The sequence below is a fragment of the Rhincodon typus genome, chromosome 14 (assembly GCF_021869965.1).
Source record: "Rhincodon typus isolate 14 chromosome 14, sRhiTyp1.1, whole genome shotgun sequence".
Classification (NCBI taxonomy): domain Eukaryota; kingdom Metazoa; phylum Chordata; class Chondrichthyes; order Orectolobiformes; family Rhincodontidae; genus Rhincodon; species Rhincodon typus.
Genome location: NC_063345.1, coordinates 61,418,553 through 61,440,181, shown reverse-complemented (window position 1 = coordinate 61,440,181; position 21,629 = coordinate 61,418,553). Strand labels below are relative to the sequence as shown.

At 43.4% G+C, this 21,629-nt stretch overlaps 1 pseudogene; it reads right to left on the bottom strand.

Moving 5' to 3' along the window:
- The window catches only part of LOC109919849, a 52,882-nt pseudogene that overhangs the window by 2,637 nt on the left and 28,616 nt on the right, over window positions 1-21,629 (bottom strand).

Genomic DNA, 21,629 nt, shown 5'->3' with positions numbered 1-21,629 from the left:
CCATCTATGGGGTAGTGTCATGACTACATGGTCAGTAGAGGAGGAGCTTACAATGGGGCCATTGTGCTTCTTACAGTCTCTATAGATAAGTCATGTTCATATAATTGAAGTAATACAATAAACATGATATTGTTTACACAAGAGGGTTTTTCTAGCTGAGCCAGTAAGGTTGGTATTCCAATGCACAATTCCTTCAGGATTGAAGAAACCCATACACAATATTCCAATGGCTAATGGGAGTGAAGCCAGTCACTGTTGACTGCAGCTATGGGAAAGCCGGAGTTCTTGTCTGTGATCTAGTGACTGGAATCCTGTGAATTATCACAAGGACTCAGGGAGGAGTGTGACTGGAGGCTTATGATGCAGGAACTCTAAAACTCAGTAATTCTTCCAGATTGCACTCTCCCACACGTTCCACCCATGTTTTCAATGGAAATGAAAACTTCAGCTAAAGTTGTATTTGTGCCCCAAATTAGTTAGTGTTACAGAGAAAACCCACTGACATTACAATAGTGCACATCAAGACATTTGTTACCAAATTAACAGAAATTTTACCCTAAATTTTCACATCTCAGCAGTAGCCAGAAGTTGTATCTGGTGCAGGGCCCCTGTGGAATCAGGTTTGTTTCTGTATCTTTTCCCTCTGTGCTTTTCCAAATATGGACCCCAATCAGGAGCTGGTGTGCAAGCGACAGCAATTTTCTTTGAAAGGAAAAGAGACTTGTTTAAGAATTTTTACCTGATTGTTACTTATCATTAACTGTTGATGAAAAAGTTAATGTGATCCTAATCAAAGCATACTGCAGGTTTTTCCAGTAAATTGCAATATCCCTAAAAATATTCAACTTGCGTGTTTATTATGGAGATTATATTTCAAAACTCTAAATGCTCTCCTAGTACATTAGCAGTGAGATACACTTAAATTACTGCCTTCCATCTATTGACATCATCTGCACTCAGAGGACATACTGGAGCGCTCATCCACTGAGGCAACATGGGTAGAGCTCAAAAATAAGAGTCACTCTGATAGGATTATACTATAGGCTCTCCCAACAGCCATAAGACATTGAGGAAAAATATGTAGGGAGATTATGGAACTATGCAATTAAAACAGTTGTTGTAGTGGGTGACTTTCACTTCCCCAATTTCGATTGGGACTCCCTTAGAGCAAAAGACTTAGACGGGGTTGAATTTCCAAGAGCATTCAAGAGGGTTTTGTTGAAAAAGTATGTGGATAGTCAAACGAGAGCAAGGGTCATACTGGACCTTGTATTGGCTAATGAACCTGACCAGGTGATGGACCTTTCATTGGGACAGCATTTTGGAAACAGTGATCACAACTCCTTAAGTTTTAAGATAGCTATGAACTAGGATAAGTCAGGATCTTGTGGGAAGGTACTAAATTGGGCGAGAGCAAATTATGTCAGTATTAGGCAGGAGCTAGGGAGTGTTAATTGGGAGGAGCTGTTATCAGGCAAATCCACGTTTGACATGTGGGAATTGTTTAAAGACCTGCTGATCAGAGTTCAGGATCGGCATGTTTCAGTAAGGAGGAAGGACAAGGATGGCAAGGTAAGGGACCCTTGGATAACGAGGGAGGTTGTGAGTTTAGTCAAAAGGAAAAAAATAAGCATATGAGAGGTTTAGGAAGTTAAAATTGGACACGGCCCGTGACGAATATAAAGAAAGCAGGAAAGAACTCATGCAGGGAATTGGAAGAGCAAGAATGGGCCATGAAATGACCTTGGCAAGTAGGGTTAAAGAGAATCCCAAGGCTTTCTATAAATAGATGAAAAACAAGATGATGACAAGGGAGAAGGTAGGACCATTGAAGGATAAAGGCAGGAATTTGTGCTTCAAGGCAGAGAATGTGGGTGAGATCCTAAATGAGTACTTTGCATCAGTATTCACCCAGGAGAAGGATATGGAGGATAGTGAGATTTGTGTGGAGCATGCTAATATGCCAGGGTATTTTGAGATCAAGAAAAAAGTGGTATTGGGTCTCTTGAAGACCGTTAAAGAGTATAAGTTCCCAGGGCCCGATGGTATCTACCCCAGGTTTGAGAGAGATGCAACAGAGGAGATTGCTGGGGCCTTGACCAAGATCTTTGTATCCCTGCTAGATGTTGGAGAGATCCCAAAGGACTGGTGAGTAGCTAACATTGTTCCCTGTTCAAGAAGGTAAATAGGAATAACCCAGGAAACTATAGACTGATGAGTCTCACATTGGTGTTTGGGAAGCTATTGGAGAAAATTCTTAGGGATAGGATTTATGCTCATTTGGAAATGCATGGCCTAATTAGGAAAAAACAGCCTGGCTTTGTGCAAGGTAGGTCATGTCTTACTAACTTGATTGAATTTTTTGAGGAGGTGACAAAGGTGATCAATGAGGGTAGAGCAGTGGATGTTGTTTACTTAGATTTTCGTAAGGCTTTCGACAAGGTCCCTCAAGGATGGGCTCATCCAGAAGATTAAGATGCATGGGATCCATGGTGACTTGGCCACTTGGATTCAGAATTGGATTGCCCATAGAAGATAGAGGGTAGTGGTAGCAGGGTGTTTTTCAGGCTAGAGGTCTATGTCTAGTGGTGTTCTGCAGGGATCCTTACTGGGACCGCTGCTGTTTGATATATATAAATTACTTGGTTAAAAATATAGATAGCTGAGTTAGCATATTTGCAAACAATACAAAGATCGATGGAGTTAATGATAGTGTAGAAGGTTGTTGAAGGATACAGCGGCATATAGATCAGTTGCAGAAATGTGCGAAGTAGTAGTAGGTGGGCTTTAATCTGGGTAGGTCTGAGGTGCACTTTTGAAGATCAAATGTTAAGGAAAAGTATACAGTTAATGGCAGGACTGTAAACAGCACTGATGTACAGAGGGATCTTGGGTTCAAATCCGTAGCTCCCTGAAAGTGGCCACGCAAGTAGACAGGGTGGTAAAGAAAGTATACGGAATGCTTGCCTTTATTGTTCAGGGAATTGAGCACAAGAGTCAGGATGTCATGTTGCAGCTTTATAAGACTTTAGTCAGGTCACACTTAGAGTACTGCATTCAATTCTGATCGCCATATTACAGGAACGATATGGAGGCTTTGGAGAGTGTGCAGAAGAGTTTATCAGGATGCTGCCTGGATTAGAGGCTATAAGCTATAACGAGAGGCTAGAACATCTCAATTTTCTCTGGAGCAGTGGAAGCTGAAGGGAGACTTGATCAAAATCTACAAAATTATGAGATTCATAGATAGGGTTGATGGTCAAAATCTTTCTCCCAGATTTGAAATGTCTAATACTATTTAAGGTGGGAGGAGTAAAGTTCAAATGAGATGTGAGAGGCAAGTATTTTACACAGAGGGTGGTAGGAGTCTGGAATGCACAGGTGGTGGTGGAGGCATATACAATGAGGGCATTTAAGGGACTTTTGGATAAGCACATGAATGTGCAAGGAATGGAGGGATATGGATTGAGGGCAGGTGGAAGGGATTAGCCTAATTTGGCATCACAATCACCCAAACATCCTGGGCCGAAGGGCCCATTCCTGTGCTGTACAGTTCTATGTTCTATCTATACTTCCTGCTGCCTCGGGCAAGAAACTAACATAATCAAAGACACCTCCCACCCTGGTAATAGTCTCATCCATCCTCTTCCACTGAGCAGAAGATCTAAGAGATTGAATACACGTACAAGCAAATTCAAAAACAGCTTTCTCCCCACTATTATCAGAGTTTTGAATGGACCTCTCAAATGTTAATGGTGATCCCTCTCTCTCCGCATCTTCTTTGCACTGTAACATTGTATTCTGCACTCTGTTCTGTTACCCTGATGCACCTTGTATGGTTTGATCTGTCTGTGTAGCATGCAAAACTACACTTTTCACTGTTTCTCGGTAAATGTGATCACAATCAATCAAATTAAGTGATCATTGTCGATTAATCATTGTTAAAGATTCCTGGAACAAATTGTGAGGTACAAAATAGTGTTCTATCATTTAATGCTGTTATAACACTGTTAATGGTGTGTGTGTTCTATTCCAGATATTTACCAGCAGTTATAAGTTTTGTGCACTGTTGTGTCAATATTTTTTAACATTGCTGAGCATGTGGTAATCTTGGAACTCGTCATGATGCATTTTCAAGAAACCAGTCAAAGACTGCCTATTGAGTGGCTCAGGGGGATTAGACATAGGGAGCAGTAGCCATGCAGCTAAAGTCTAAAATCAAGCTAAAAGCCCTCATTGAGACCGTGGCAACAGGAAGGAATCCCATTAACTGGAGAAGCCTGGCTGGAAACATCCTGTCAAATTAGAGTCAATTGGCCAGCTGTCAACCTGGACAGAATAACAGGGGTGTAACCGTATGTTAAAATCACTATTTTGTTTTCAAGTTTATGTTTGGAAAGCTTGACACCAGAACATTGTAGTCCATTAAACACTTGGTGAAATATACAGACCAGTCACGCAGATGGCACCAAGATGACTGGAGGGGATGCCAGGTGCTATGCTTTTGTACATGGACTTTAAATTTAATTCAAATAAAAGGTGTCATGTGACTTGCTCTGAAGCCTCCTGGGCAGTAAGCCTTGGTGGTTTACTTGTTCAGGGTCAAAGGAAAACTTAACTTGTTTGACTTGAGAAAGGTGCAAGATATTTATCCTTATACACAATAGCCTATGTGTCAACAATGAGGACTATAAATCCCTTACATCCCAGAAAAATGTTGAGAATGTCAACTTGTAAACAGTGTGCTTCAAGCTGTCTACTTGATCAAAAATGAATGATATTTGCCTCTTTTGGGTAGATAATTAGCATTATAACCTAGATACAAGTCCCCTTTGATTTAAATTGCCCTGGGGAAAAATGCAAAGGAAGCAACTATAAAAATCAAGACATGAGCTTTCCTAGATTATCATTGACAACTTGCTGCTATGTTATGATCACTGTTCCCTTGAGGATCCTTTACCCTCAGATCATCAATTAACCCTGTTTCTCTACACATCTTAGATTTAGAATAGCCTGCTCCACCATTGATTGTTCCAATATTCATTCTCATTTGCTGAATTGTTTTCTCCAATCGATATGAAGATTGAAGTCATCATGATAACCACAGTATACTATTTACAAATATTCATCACTTCTGGATTTATATGCTGCACAGCATTGATCCTGTTGGGGTAGTGGTGGGGCTGGGTGGAGAGTGGAAAACTGTAAACTACTCATAAGTAACTTCTTTCCTTGTTGTGATAACAAAATTGATTTTACATCTTATTGTTCTGAGCCAGGATAAATTTTATTCCGACACTAAACTCATCCTGTATTTGCTGAGCTACTACACCTTCTTTTAATGTTTCTATTTTGCCTACCCCTCAAAAATGTTAAGTATCCCTTAATATTTGGTCACCTTGCAACCATGTCTGTGTAGTGGATATCAAATCATACCTATTTATTTTTATATGTACCATAAATTCATCTATCTTGTTAAAAATGCTGTGGACATTCAGATCAATCAACTTAATTTTGTACTTTTATCTTTTCTCATAACCTAATTTGACCCTATTTGTTGACACATTCATGTTTGTATACTCTGCACCTTCCTGTCACAACTTACCCATATTACTATCCTATCACCTATCACCATCCCACCTACCTTCTCCAGTCCCACCCCTCCTCTTTATTTATTTTGGAGCTCCCTTCCCCCTCCCCCATTTCTGAAGAAAGATCCCGACCCGAAATATCAACTTTCCCCGCTCCTTTGATGCTGCCTGGCCTGCTGTGCTCCTCCAGCTCCACAATGTGTTATCTCTTATTATTATCCTGCACTATTGCCTTTTCTTTTCTATTTAGTTTGTTAAATTTAACCATAGCTAAACTCTCCTTTGAACTCAGTACAGAGTCATCATTGCTATGCTAATAGCGTCAACATGATGGCATTTTGCATGGGCCGTTAGCATTTTGGCTCTATAATAGCAGAAGGAGCATTCAGACTACTGTTCCTATGGAGCCAAATGTTAATTTTTAAAGCACATCAATGGTTTCTCCCTGACAACAAGGTGCAGGACTGGATGAACACAGCAGGCCAAGCAGCATCATAGGAGCAGAAAGGCTCCGAGACTGATGCTGCTTGGCCTGCTGTGTTCATCCAGCCCTGCACCTTGTTGTCTCGGATTCTCCAGCATCTGCAGTTCCTACTATCTCTGATTCAATGGTTTCTCCCTACCTGCCACAAGGTGGAGCCCTTGGCTTGGATAACTCTCACTACGGCCACAAGGGGATCCACATAATACAGAAGGTGATCATACACCAGCCCAGTGCTATGGCCCCGACAGGGTATTCAGCAGTCCGTATGTTGGAGGGACAAATGTCACTAAGGACCAGAACAAGATGACCTGAATGAAATGATGGCGCAAAAGAAGGTCAGCAACAGAATGTGAGTTGCTCATTAGTTTGATCATTTTTAGCTTAAATAGACGTAATTAATAGATGTAACATTCCCTTACCACCAGCAAACATGGAGAGATCAAAATCCAACACATTCTCCACCACAGCCAGAAGAGCCAAGTCCTTTTCCCAATCATCATCTCAATGTCCTTGGTGAATCTGTTTACCCCTGTGAGCAACAAGGAAGCACAAAGTCACCATCACTCTCTTTGTCCTGTCTTCAGGGCAGCTTTTTTACTGTTGAAGTGCATCTTATACTAGGAGGCAGTAATGAACAGATTAAATCAGGAATAACTGTAAGACCATTTTAGCTTCTGACCTGTGCTGATTTGGACAGGCCCCTTATCAGAATAAGGAGATTGGACAATGAAAGTGAAGCTCTTGTAAGAAGATGAAGGAAAGAAAATGGATTGTAGTACATCATAAGAAATCACCTGAACAGGCTGACCCTGTTGTTCTGTCTGCTACAATAGAAATGTAGAAAGCAGGAGTGGGACAGTTGCTTCACCATTCAACACAATCATGCTGGATTCTCCAGCTCGGTACCCAGTTCCTGCTTTTCCCCCATACCCTTTAGCCCTAAGAGATAAATCTAACACTTCCATAAAAACACAACACTTTGGCTGCAAACACTTTCTGCAACTGGGAATTCTGTAGGTCCACCACTCTGGGTGAAAAAGATTTTTCTTCAACTCCGTCCGAAACTATACTTGATCAGCCATGCAAATTCTCACTCACTCAACTTGTTCCAAATCACGCTGAAGTAACTTGGAATCCTCCTCATAGTTCAGCCTCCCTCCCAGCTCTGTGTTGTCCATAAAATTGGAGATATGCCACAACATTTCTTCATATAAATCATTCATATATATTGTGAAGAGCTGGGGTCCAAGTGCTTGTTCCTGTTGCACCCTACTGGTCACTGGCCAATCAAAGGAAGACCTGTTAATTCCTATTCTTTGTTTCCATCTGCCAAGTGGTTCTCATGTCAGTACACTAGCTTCAATCTCATATGGTCCAGTTTTACAAACTAGTGTCTTACATGGAACCATATTAACACCCTTCTGAAAGTCCAAGTAAACCACATCCACTGGCTTCCCCTTATCAACTCTTTTAGTTACATCCTCAAAGAGCTCCAGTACATTTGTCAAGAATGATTTTCCTTTTGTAAGTCTATGCTTCTTTTGTCACTGTCTTCCAAGTGCTCTGTTATTAAATCTTTTATAATTGACTGGTATTATATAATGGATACTAACATTTTCCCACTACCGACATCAGATTCACTGGTCCATAATTCTCTGTTTTCTGTCTACCTCCTTTTTAATAAATAGTGGGATTACATTTTAACTAATCTCCAATCAATAGAAACTGTTCTGTAATCTATAGAATATGGAAAGATGACCACCAATATGTTCACTATTTCTAGGTCCACTTCCTTAAGTACTCTGGGGTGGAGATGATTGTGCCCTGGGGATTTGTTAGCCTCTAATCTCAGCAATTCCTCAACACCATTTGCCGATAACACTCATTTTCTTCAGTTCCTCCTTCTCATCAGGTCCTGTGTTCCCCAGTGTTTTTGACAAGATGCTTGTGTCCACTCTTCTGAAGACAAAATCAATATATATATTTACTCGGTCCACCATCTCTCAGTTTCACATTATAAGCTCTGCTGTTTCTGACTGTAAGGGACCTATGTTTGCCTTCATTAATCCGTTTCTTTTCAGATACCTTAGAAGCTTTAGAATCAGTTTGTATGCTCCCTGTAAGCTTACTGTTGTGCTCCACTTCCATCTCTTCATCAATCTGTTTACTTACCCTGCACATCTTTGGACTGTGGGAGGAAACCCACACAGACGAGGGGAGAATGTGCAAACTCCACACAGTCACCCGAGGGTGGAATCAAGCCTGAGTCCCTGGTGCTGTGAGGCAGCAGTGCTAACCACTAAGCCACCATGCCACTCATGTTCCCTAATTTATCATAACTAGCCAATGCTCTGTATTATTGTACTTTCCTTTGGTTGGTAAAGATTAGTAACTGATTGAGTGATTAACAGCTATGCAAGTCAGAATGACAATGGATTATCATTCTTATCAGCAATCAGCAGAAAATAGCTGCAGTAGATTTAATCTCTACTACAGCCAGCTGTGAACAAGCAAGAACAAGGACACAATTAATGAAGGATACTGAAGACACTGCCTGTTTCATATTGAGGTTTACAATTGAATGGGGAAGGTCTTTGAGAACTAAGAGCGAGCTTCAATTGTAATCATCTTCAGAGAGCTATCTACACATCATTCAATTCAGTCTCCCTGATTTTTTAGAAGGTGACATAAATAATTCACATAGTAATTTTTAAGTGGAAATGATTTATTTTGTTTTTCCTATTTCACTTACTATATATCCAGTTCAGACCAATCATTTCCAACAGAGCTATAATGATCATAGTCCATCCAGTACAGAAATAATCCACTAAATTTAACCAATAAATCCCAGCCTAAAATTAAATAGAAAATTAGGTAAATGTTGTATGAGAAGTCATAGCAATTAAATATTTAAGGTGGGATTAAAATGATATGAAGTGGTTACACTTTTACGAAAATATAAAATACTTAATTCTAACTTGTCTGTTCAATTTTTTTCTTGGTCTTTTAAGATCTAGAATGAGTTTGTGTCGCTGTTCTTTCCACTCCTTCAAAAACTGAAAAATAAAATTAGGAGACCTAAATTGCATGCTACATTTGAGATGTAAAATCACTCTGGTCAAATGCCTCTTTGGATTTACGTGAGGTTTTGCATCCAACAGTCCTTTTCCAGTTCACCTGCCTGGGAACATTTTGCTCATGGTATCAATGATACGTTCACAAAAACTCTCAAGATCTCTCTCCCTTACCAATATCTGAATGACGTTCCCATTTAAAACATAATCCACATTATTCTTCCCTCACCTGGCTCTCACAACATTTGAATCATAGAAACCCTACAGCGTGGAAAGAGACCGTTCAGTTGATCGAGTCCACACTGACCATCTGAAGAATATTCCACCCAGACCCAATCCCCCCACCCTAGCCCTACAAATTTACCTTGGCCAATCTACCTAACCTGCACATCTTTACACATTTCCCTTTCATCAAACTGCATGCTCCATTTCTGACCTTATTGAATATACATTTTCCATTATGATAATAATGTGGTGTTATCATCTCCCTGGAGACAGATGACACTAAAATAAAGAAATCATGCTTCCAGTTAATAGCTGAAGAGGATGCTGACACAGCGAAAGCTCAGGTTGTGAGATTTATATGGTAAGCTCTGAATAAACTGCTATTAACTGCTTTTTTCTGGGGTAACTTATAGTTTAAGATACAGAAGGGAATGCTCCTCTTTTGAGTGTACGGTAAGTCACATTTTCGCAGAATTACATGGTGGAAGCTACAGGGGTAGACTGTGACAGGATGGTGGCAGAATCAGACGAGATATCTAGAGACACCCACATTGATGTTGGGAGTGTCTTGCTCCATGCTTTACTTTTTGGATGAGTGAGGTGAGTTTCTGGCTAAGCAGCAACGATAGGGGAGTTAGTTCCAGGCAGACCCCAGGTTTCACTCTGACGTCTGTTCACAAGTTGATTTATATGCAAGTTGGAACACAGTATAAAGGTGCTGTTCGTAAGTACAGGAAATGTTTGCATGTCAGATCTTTAAAATTACACCCCTGTGTGAGGTCCCGTTCATAAGATCTGAAGTGCATAAGTCAAAGATGTTTGTAATTCAGGGATCTCTTCTATTTTTTATACACCTTGTTAATGTCCTGACTCACTTCTTTAATATTTAGCTTCCTATCTTACCAAACAAGACAAGCCAGCTAGGGGTTGAGAAATTGCAACGTGGAAATCAAAGCAAGTTCTGTAAGATCATAACAAATGAGAACAGGAGTAGACCATTTGGCCCCCTGAGTCTGATCTGCCATTCGATATGACGATGGTTACCTAGCAAGTTCAGCGTGCTCCTTGCTCCAAAGGATCACCACTGGGCACCAAGTTCTCAGGGCACATTCCATGGAACATGCCACATGCACCCCATGTCCACAGACATTGGCGTTCAGCATGCACTAGTGTCCAAGGACCGTAGTGGCATAGATCCTATACACAAATAGGACGCTTCTCAATTTCAGTGATACATTTTGGGTTGTACCAGTAACTCTCACTGTAACACTGCAGCAAGGACATTGCACTCAGTGACATACAATGGACTGGACCAGGCAGCATCTCCAGGCTCGCTGTCATAGCACTTAGTCATCCTGGGTCTGCCTGGACGTTTACAGCACAACTGTTCTGCATTTCCTAGCCTTTGTGAGCTTTGCCCTATCAAATAGTGAGACATAACTCATTGTACTTCAGTGTTCCCTTGCCTTTTAGCGCAGAGTCAGGAACATCTTCATGGTCATTTGTCAGCAGACCTCGGTCGAGCTTTCGCTCAGGAAATTCCAGCACAGTAAGTCAAAGACAACTTCTGATACCAGTCCAGGACCTTGGATATGATCAATCAGCTGCTCATGGTGGTCAGAGTCAGAATGATCTGCATGTAAGGGAGTGTGGATCCAAATGACAAGCAGCCCATCACACATCTTGAGTCTATCTGCTCTCTTAGGGGCTGCTTTCTGCCTGGAATGAGAGTGATGCAGGGTATTATGGGAGCTGAAAGTAGGTGCAGATGGGGAGGCATCCCGAGTAAGTGCGTGGGCAGTGCTGAGGGTGTGTAGGGGTAGTCCTGTGCAGAAGGTTGGAGTGAGTGACAGCGAGTGAGGGAAAATGTTCAAGGCAATAGCGAGAGTGATAGTGTGTGAGCCTCGGTGGGAGATGGATAGAGTGGCAGGGACAAAGTGAATGTTTGGTATTGCAGAGAAGATGATGTAAGACATATGCCTGCCTGGGAGAAACATCTAAGGACTATGTCCAAGTTCTGCAAGTGCTCCTTATTGGTTTTCCCCGTTATTAGCACGTCATCGAGATAAATGATGACCTGGGGCAGACCTTGTAAAGTGTTCTGCATCCTCCACTGAAAAATTGCACAGCTGATGATACCCCAAATTGCAATCTTTTATACTGGTACAAACTCATGTGGGTATTAATTGTAGCATACTTCTGGGAATCGTCATCTAACCGCAATCGCAAGTACACACGGCTCATGTCCACCTTCGTGAAGGAAAGCACCCCAACCCCACCAGGTTTCTATATAAATCCTCTATGCAAGGAATTGGGTATTTATCCAGCTGCACAAAGCAGTTTACCATTTGTTTAAATTCCCCAAAGGGGTGAACCGACCTATCGAGCTTCACAATCAGGCCGACTGATGCTGTGCATTCTGCAAACTGCACTGGTTTGATGATTCCTTCACTTTCCAGCCTCCCGAGTTTTGCGTCTATTTTTGCCTGTCAGGCAAACGGCGCTGGGTGGGCCTCACAGAATCGTGGAATTGCTTCCCGCTCAACACGCAGGGTGACCTTGGCTCTTTTGATAGTCCCCTTCCTGAAAAACTTCTGGGGATTGAATTAAGACTTCACTCAGGCAGCCATTTTCTAATTGAAAAATGTTGAGTCAATCGAGCTGAACCTTTCTCAACCAATTTTACCCCATCAAGCTTGGGCTCGAGCCTTTTACTATAATCAGTGTTAACCGAAGCAGCTGCTCCTTATGAGGGGCTGGTACCAAAGTTGTACCCTTAATTTGTAAAGGTTCCCCAGTGCATGTTTTCAGTCTAGCTGAGGTCTTGTGCAAACCTAAGGTTTGGAGTTCAGAGCGAATTCAGAGAAACATCTGTGCTGGTACCGACTCCCATTAGAGCTGGGCGACCATTTAACCAGACTTTTACTTTGATTGGTTGTGATTTGGATGTTGCTAAGCAATTTAACTGTTCCAAGCCAGATGTAGGTGGACTTTCCAGGGTGTGCACTCTCCTGGATACTGGCCTATGAGTTCTCTTACTGAATTTAGGTCTAATGGGACTTTCTTGCTGTCTCAAGTCTGCACAGTGGCAGCAACTACAATGGCTTGCTGGCCTGGATCCTGAAGACATTTTTAACCGTTGGCTGAGGCTTGGATTTGTTTTGTGGTTTTGACTTAAAGCCCCTCCGTTCAGGATACGTCCTGACAGAGGCTATGCAACTGCCTTCACTCAAGTGGTGTTTCCCCAAGCTCAGTCAGACTGGGGAAGGAGCCGACTTCCATTGGAATAAGCTGCAACTCATATGTTCCACTTGCAGCATTTTCAAATGGTAAAGCCAGCTGTAGTGCCTGTTTGAAGTCCAGTTGAGCTACAGCTAGTAGGCGCTTTTGCATGGTTACATTATTAATCGCACTCCAGTCATCTCCGAAATATTTTCACAGAAGCCGGTATCCTGTCACCAAGTCACCCTTTACTTACACGTGGAGAGTCCTTGACACTGATCCAGCTTCCTCAGAACCAGCTCACAGAGTGAGCAGAACCTTTGATACTCCAATTTATATCTGTCAGCCAGGGCTCCCTGATTGGACCAGATTAACAGCCCCAATCAGGGAACTCATATTCTATGAGGTCCACCTGGCTAACTTGAATACTATCACTACAATAGCCTCCTTCTCACATCAATAGCTTGCAAAGAACCTGTCACTAGCCCCTGTTCATTGCACCAACTGCTTTCCCTTTTCCATCTGCCCCAAAAGCCTGGATCTGGAAATCTAGGTACAGTCAGCACAACTGCACTTGTCCTTTGCTCCCAGGCATGAGGCATTTGTAACTTGCTCAGCCAGTTCCTTGAAGAGACCAGACTTGTGGGGAGGCAGAATTCTTAATAGTTGCATAACACCATTCATTAAAAATACTGTTCAAATCTGATCATTGTAACTGCTGGTTTAAGGGACATCAGTATGATAATAGGTACACAAGGCCATTGAGTCCATCTTTATTCAAACATTCAAGATTTACAAACACCACAACATTTAGTGTCTGACTGTCAATAATTCAAAAGCTTTCACCTTCACTGTTCACTGAGGAAATTATGTCCACATGTCAGTCATTCTTTATGTGTTGAGGAATTTCCTGATTTCAGCTTTAACTTGTCATTCTCAGTGTGAGACCTGATCCCTAATTGCACAACCTAACCCTTTCTCATATCTTTATCAAATCAGTATTCCTCACATCTTATCTCCAGATTGGAAAGTCCAATTTTTCCAGTCCTTTCTCATAACTGAAAACACTGTCTCTAGGAATTTATCTTTTGACTCTCCTCATCACAATCCCCAGAGTTTGAAAGCCTGTCTTGTCTGAATGAATATAATTGTTAAGGTGGGCCTGAGTAGAGCACGATGGTGTTTGGTGATAACTTTTTCTGATTCATACTCCACTGTGCATCAATGTGGTTAAGCATTCTTTTTGACTTAGTTGCTATAAATATGCATTGCATGGACATGTTTAACATTAACTTACCGTGTTCAAAATCTGCTTACAGTTCTTCCTTAATTGTTTGCACTTTGTTCCTTCACGTTATCTCCGCTGTCTTCGAGCTACTGTGCTCAATAAATGAATTACTTACCAAATCTAGCCTCAATGGCAGCCACTTTAACAGGGCCATTGGAGGTGAGCTGCATTGTATCAGAGATTGCAAAGCAGAGGGACAGTAATCTGCACATTTCGGAATTGGATACAGCAAAGCGGAGCAAGGGTAGTTAATAAGGCCTCTTTAAAAGTCCATAAAATTTCACCAAATTGAAGGAATCATTTATCGCTGCTTGAAAACCATGAAAAGGAGCATCATAGGCATGAGGAGATGCTGAGGGGAGATGGTGAGCTGTAGGGACGTCGGTGCCACCTCTGAGCAATAGCCATTGTGAGCCCTCAGGAGTTTTTAAGGAGTGTGTAAAAGTGCAGGTATTGCCATGGTCAGGGATAACACCATTGTGGCACTGCAGCCAGGTTCTAGGGATGACTCCATTGCGGCACTGCAGCCAGGTTCTAGGGATGACTCCATTGTGGCACAGCAACTAGGTTCTTGGGATAAATCCATTGCAGCACTGCAACCAGGTTCCAGGGATAACTCCATTGCGGCACTGCAACCAGGTTCTCGGAATATATTCATTGCAGCACTGCAGCCAGGTTCTAGGGATGTGTCCATGATTGCTGACCATCTCTGTGATCTTATTCCTGATTTGCTTGGACTGACAGCCAGCCTTTCTCCCCCCATTCTGAAGGAAGAGGGATTTCTTTCCTGGGTAAAGCCAACTAGAAGACCTCCACGCAATCTAGCCTCTGCATTATTTGTTGCGTTTACATTTGCTTGTGTCCTGTTGAAACTCATTTGTATATGGATCTTTTCAGCAGGGTGCTGCACTCAATTAAAGATGTTGCCATAGTACTTAATGATGTGAACTCACAACACCACCAGCTCTGATGCTCACAGAGCTTGCTTTTTGATTTTTTTAAACCTGTTCCCTGTTCCCAGCCTGTTCAGAAATGCTCTTACACACCGCTGGATCAGATGGGACTTGAACCCGGGTCTCTTGGTCCATGGGTAGCGACACTTCCACTGTGCTACAAGAGGGCACACACTCACAGACCAGGCTACACTTATTTCCACCACCAGTAAAACACCCATGTGGCTAAAGAAACATGAACAAACAAAACCTGTTGAGGGCAATGCTGTCATCTAAAAAGTGAGAGGGAGAGAGGAATGGGACTAAATCAAAATGGAGTTGGAGTGGTAAATAAAGTACTCTGCACACCACCCCCCACCCCACCCCATTGCCCACCTCTCACAAAAGGCATGGAGAGCATTGGCAGACGCAGTGTGCTCCCTCTCCAGTGACACCGGGCTCAAAGATAACCACGCAAGAGGGGCAGGCAGTGGGCAGAGATGACCCCCTCCATGGCCCACTGCCTGGACCTGTTTATAACCAGCATGGCCAGGTCCAGGAGCAGACCCACGAGGAGATCTGCACCCTTCCGCACGAGCACCCAAAGATCAGGAGTGTAGGGCTGAGTGCCAACCTAAAACACTGCAAAAAGTTCTTCAAGTGACTGGAAAAGGGAGGACTGCAAACACCCACAACCAACATACACATGGTCCACAGACTCCACAGCACCGCAAATGGGCTGGGAGTCCATGAATCACCACAGTCTACGGTTATAAGGGACTGCTGCATGCAACACCCTCCATCCCAGATCCCTGTGGGAAAGAGGGAGGACCCCCGCGTAGAGAGTTCTCCACTGGGGATCCCAGCGGCAAGTAAGCACGCCAAAACATGTCTGGTGAGGGGTGGGGGATGGTGGATGTAAAAGTAGTGGCAGATGGTATGCACGCAGCAGCAGTCTGCACAGGAACCATTGTTTTGCCTCCCTCAAAGATGCACATATTGAGGAAGCAGCTCAGGTTGTGGGGCACAGGCACCAGAGGGAGGTACGGGATTCTGGGGCCAATGTGAAATTCCATCTGGGCAGTGGTATGTGCAGAAGGGATCCCACTGCACACTTGAACATCCTGTAACTGGTGCACAATGCTGGGTCTGAGCACTGCCATTTTTAGGCAGTGGTTGCGAGCCGGAAGTCTAGCGCCGCCCTGCTGGCCAATTCCTGCGGCAGCATCCAGATCAGGCCCTGCCACCCATCACGCTCCCCCTCCAACCCCCCCCAGCACAGCCACAGACCTCCCTTCCGGTAGCCACTCGAACCCGCTGTTGTGGAGGTGCAGATCCCTGAGCAGTGGCTCTCTGATGGTAGCCACTATTCCTGACTGCAGAAAGGCCCAGCGCAAGCCGACCATGTTCCAGACATTGATCAGGTTCTGGTAAAAGGCAGCTGGCTTGCCGAGAGCAACCTGCAAACCCACATGGTCAATAAACAGGAGATGCCTGTCATAATTGGGGTCAGGAAAAAAATGCATTGCCAGGGGGCACCGAGTGGGAGGAGGAGGAGGCTCGATGTAAAGGTAAAGGGCTGAAGGCGCAAAGTCGCCACCTGGGTGCGGCATTACACCAGAGACTGACTGTCCTCCTCAGTCGGGAGACTCAGATACTGCGCCTCAACCCTAACGCATCTTCCTGTCCCAGAATAGTGACCCAACATTCTCTGGATGGCAGCAACAGAACCAAGAGGAGGGGTCAAGGGGACCAGGCACTGCCATGACATGGAGGCCACCAGCTGGTTTATGACCAGCATTTGGCTCCTGTAAGCCAGCACTCAGAGCAAGCCTTCCCTGGACGAGCTGAGACTTTGGCCTCCAGCTCCTACCATATCCCCCGCGCCCCCACTCCCCCGGGCTGATGTCGCCCCCAAGATAGAGGAGACGGGCGGTACTTGGGCTGAACTCCCCCCTTATCTCTTCCGGCAAAGAATCCATGCTGTTGGACCAGCCAGCAATCTGGAACATTTGGCCCAATTGATCCTGGTGGAAGACGCCACTGAGTACACCGCCTGGCACTTTGAGCATCCTCCCCAGCTCGGCCAGGTCAATGAATGTGAGCAGTGCGCCATCAGTGTGGGCGAAAGAACCAGGCCCGTACCCGGTCCATGCAGAGCCAGCTCTGACAATTCCCTCTGCAAGAAGCGCAGGAAAGGCTCCACGCACAGGGCAGCCCTGACGCACTCCTCTCCTGAAGCGAAAGGGGACACTGCCAGGGACCCGTTAACCTTAATCAGACACTCCGTGGCGATGCACAAAAGTCGGAACAGGGCGATGACCTCCATCCCGAACCCAAATTCCTGCAGAGCCCTGAGCAGCTATTCGTGATCGACCCTGCGGAACGCCTTCTCCTGGTCGAGGTACAGGAAGGGCGCTAGGCAGACCAGAGCCCTGGCAAAAATGGATCAGGTCCTGGACCAGATAGGCCTTGTTATAGATCCTCCAGCCTGGGTCCATGTACGGCTGGTCAGGGTGGATCATGTGGTCCAGCACGGATCCCAGTTGAGGTGACACCTCCATGCTGACACCTCAGTGCAAGACTGGGAGACTGCTGTGCTATCAGAAGTGTTCATTGTCTCCTTTTTTAAAAAAAACTATTTTTCCTAAGCAACCTATTCAAAGATGTTACCACACAGTCCTGGAGTCAGTGGGACTTGAACAAGGACCTCCTGATCCAGGAGTAGGGACACTACTGTTGTGCCACAACAGGGCCCACAATCGCAGACCTTGCTAACGGGAAAATAAAATACTTTCCACCTAGAAGAAATTTAATTCTGGTGCTCTGATAAATGAGCTCCTGGGAAAGAGAAGAGAGTTGCCCCTGACTAGTATTTACCTAAAGAGGGACCTTGTTACAGGCCTGGTAGTCAAGGAGATTTCCCAAACATGACAATGCTGACGGTAGATATTTTATTAGGAAATGATTTGGCTGGTAGCAAACCAGAGAGAGAGGACAGCCCAGAGAGGTTGGGGAATCTGAAGAAAGCCAGCAACAAGTGGTAGGAAAGCTAAGAACTGAAAAAGGTTTGGAAACGTTGCAGAGAACAACAGGAAGCATGGAGATTGAATAGCTGAAGAGGGGTTTCTTGAATCAAACCAAGGGAAGTGGCAAAGATACTGGGCACTGGGAGAGGTTCTGAAGCGCTACAGAGCCAGTAAAAACCCAGAAACTCTGAGGTAGACCAGGAAGTGCCGCTCAATTTAAACAGGACTGTATTCAAGCCAGAAAGGGTCACGACAGAACTGGAAGCAGATGAAAAGGCTGAAGCTAGGTTAATAGCTGTAAAGGTCAGACAGAAGAGTAGGAAAAGTGACCAGAGATCACAGGCTAGAGAGAGAGAGAGATCTGGCGAACAGGTGCCTTCATGTTAAAGTTACAAGAGAGCTAGTGAAGTTCTCAAGCTGACTGAGAGAAAGTGAAGGTGAGGCATCACTAAATGGGAGAGTTGCAGGGGAGTGTGGCAGAAACAGAACATCCAACTGACGGATTGAAGTAGTGTTCTAAGGAAAATGGAAAAAGTTAGGGGAAAACCCACTCCAAAAACAAAGCAAAAAGCGCAGCAAAGGCCATAAGGGACATATCAGTGAGATAAGTACAGAGCTAGCCACTGGAAGAACCTCTGTAATTGGGTCAGCAAGGACTTTATGGCAGCAGAACATAAAATGAGGCAATTTATTGCAAATTAGTGCTTGAGTATGACTTGCAATACAGTGCTGGGAACTGGAGGCCAAGGGGATGGGAGGAGGAAGAGAAAAAGATGCTCCTTTGTTTATGTATCTTTGAACTTTTTGAACCTGATGGTGTAATATTGGGATTGGTGGATGAACAAAAGGATCCTGGTGTACACCAGTCAATGAAAGTAGACATGCAGGTGCGCAAAGAAATTTTGAAAGCAAATGACATATTGCTTTCTTGCAAGAGAATTTGAGTTCAGAATTAGGGATATCTTGCTGCATTTACACAGGGCATCAGTAAGACTGTAACTGGGGCATTGAGTGCACTTTTAATCTTGCTTTCTAAGAGGGAGTCTGGCAAACGTTCACTTAAGCTGATCCCGGGGATAGCTGGACCGTTGTATGAGAGATACATTTTACTGGGCCTGTATTCACTAGAGTTCACATGAGAGGAGATTTGAATGAAACATAAAATTCTAACAAGGCTGGATAGACTAGATTGCAGGCAGGATATTTTGCCTGGCTGGGGAGTTTAGAACCAGGGGACACAGTCTCGGGATTTGGGGTTTGATATTAGGAAACATTTCTTTACTCTGAAGTCAGTAGACTTGTGGAAAGCTGTGAAGTCAGGTCACTGAGCATATTCAAGAAAGAGATTGATAATATTTTTAGATATGAAAGACATGAAAGGGTGCGGAAGGAAAGCAGGAATGCTGCATTGCAATGGAGGATCCACCATTAAAATGCTGAATAGCAGGGCAATCTTGAAAGGCTCCATGACTGACTCCTGATCCTAGTTTCGATGTTCAACAAGTCTATGATTCTGTGATCTGAACGTGGGGTGTAGCATTCAAAGAAAACAGATGAACTGAGAGTACAGATAAAAATATAGAAGCAGAATCAGCTAGCCATTACAGAGGGGTGGCTGCAGGTCAAACGGCGAGAGAGCAGAATACTGAAAAATATAGAGCATTTAGCAAGTTCAGGAACAGTTGTCAGTTAATAAAGATATCAGCATAGTAAAGAGGGCCAACCTATATTCAGAAAACCAGGATGCGGAAACTTGTGCATAGAGATGAGAAATTTTCCTGTGAGTTTAGTGTATAGGCCCCCTACTAGTAACCATATGGTCGGATGCAGCATAATGGAATAAATAATGGGGGCTTGTCAAAAAAGGCATGGTAATAATCATGGGAGATTTTAATCCACATGTAGGCCGGGTGGGAAAATGTAGCTTGGATAAGGATCTCACAAAATGTTTTTGAGCTTGTTGTTGAGAACAGAATGTTCCATAGCCAAGCAGAGAGCAGGTTATAAACTGGGTATAGTGAAGGTGCCTCTAGGCATCAGTGACCATAATATGACTGAATTTTATTTTCAGTTTGAGGGAGAGAGGAATGGGTCAGAGACTACTTTATTCAAACTTAAATAAGGTCAATTATAAGGCAACAAAAGCAGAGCTAACCTGTCAAACAATGTTGAAAGATCAGTCAAGAGAAATGCAGCGGCTAACATTTAAGGAGCTACTTCATTCCAGTGATAATGAAGGTAATAATGCATATTTCTCTTTCATTCATGAATATTTTAGCTGTTCTTCATTTTTGATCTGATTAAATTTAATTGAAGTGCAATAGCTATATTCTAATGAAATTAAAAATAAAATCATCATTTGACTTAGAGGGGGTTAAAGAAGGACAGAGATATGTCCCCTTCTCACTGGCTGTAAAAGTAGGTGGGAAATTGGAAACATGCCTTCCAACCTGATTCACAAGCCACAGCCTAATGTAATTGAGAATGACCATAACAGACTGAACCAATGCCAGAAGGAGGAATGAGACAACTACAATTGAAATGGCAATAAAAGACACAGAACCCAAGAGTAACCAGAGCTACAGGCCTGGGATAAGAGGCCGACTAAGAACAGGAGTGAATGTGCCAAAAAAAAAGACACAAAGATCACAATTGTAGAATGTTGAAAAGATCATGAGATTATCAAGAGAAACCGCACTGCTTTGGAATCATTGACCCAAGAAACCAATTGAATTACAATACTATTACTGAGAAGAAGAGCAGCTCCAATGACCACTCAGTACGGGAACACTCACACTGACAGAAGACCCTAACTCTGACCCTATCACAGGATGTCTTTGACTTCAAAAAGGGACCAGAGCAAACCAGTGAAATTGATCAAAGTGCCTCAGAGACTAACCTTGGCACTTTGTTGGGTGTTGGAAGAATGCCAAGTGAAAATAAGGGGGAATAAAGACTTGAAGAAGATGTAGAGTAATGGGGGTAACATCAAATGTGTCAGAACAATATACATTCATGCAGTGATGATGCCCATCTTACATGATTGAGTAGAGAGAACTGAAGGGAGTAGATGCTCTAAACTCATGGTGACAAAACGTCTATATAGATGGAACTATAAATCAAACACTCCCAAAGAAAGTTTCATGGCCTCTAGCAGCATTACAATGGGAGACTATAGACAACTGGACTCCATACACATATCAAAACACCCACATCCTCAATGTCATATTTGACCTTGAGCTGAGCTTCCAACAATGTATCCAGAGGTGCACAGAAAGCTGATTCTTATCTCAGTAACATCATCCTGCTTAGCTTGTCTGCTGCTGAACTCCCCTCCCTCTAGGCTTGAATATCCCAACTCTTTTTACAGCTAGCTTTCCTCATTTTACCTTACATAAACTTGAGGTCTTTCATAAATCTGCTGCCCAAGCCCAATTCTCTTCTGTATTTTCTGATCTGCATTGGCTCCTAGTCAAACACCACCAAGTATTTGAAATGGATATCCTTGTTTTCAATTTCCTACATAATCTTGACCCTCCCTACCTCTGTAATTTCTGACAGCCCTATAATGCTTCGAGTATTTGTGCTCATCTAAATTTGCTTTCTTGAGCAACTCCAATTTTTAGTGCTATACCATTGAGACCTTAACTTTAGCTGCCTCGGATCTAAGTTCTAAAAATCTCTCCCCAAACTTCTCAACCTTTCTACCTCTCACTTACTTTTTTGACATTTTTTTTGCCATCTGATCTACACCTCCTTAAGTGCCTGGCGTCATATTTTTGTC